Below are 476 nucleotides of genomic sequence, written 5' to 3'. Positions count from 1 at the left end.
ACTGGTTTACACTTCCACCAACAGTGTAAAAGCGCTCCTATTTCTCCACATCCTCTCCAGCACCTGTTGTTTCCTGACTTTTTAATGCTTTACTTCCAACTACGTGGTCAATTTGGAATAAGTGTGATGTGGTGCTGAGAAGAATGTATATTCTGTTGATTTGGAGTGGAGAATTCTGTAGATGTCTATTAGGTCTGCTTGGTGCTGAGTTCAAGTCCTGAATATCCTCGTTAACCTTCTGTCTCGTTGATCTGTCTAATATCGACAGTGGGGTGTTAAAGTCTCCCATTATTATTGTGTGGGAGTCTTAGTCTCTTTTTAGGTCTCTTGGGACTTGCTTTATGAATCTGGGTGCTCCTGTATTGGGTGCATATATAGTTAGGATAGTTAGCTCTTCTTGTTAAATTAATCCCTTTACCATTATGTAATGGCCTTCTTTGTCTCTTTTGATCTTTGTTGGTTTAAAGTCTGTTTTA

This window comes from Colobus angolensis, unplaced genomic scaffold (assembly GCF_000951035.1).
Source record: "Colobus angolensis palliatus isolate OR3802 unplaced genomic scaffold, Cang.pa_1.0 Scaffold19, whole genome shotgun sequence".
NCBI classification, from domain to species: Eukaryota; Metazoa; Chordata; class Mammalia; order Primates; family Cercopithecidae; genus Colobus; species Colobus angolensis.
This window is presented reverse-complemented; position numbering follows the sequence as displayed.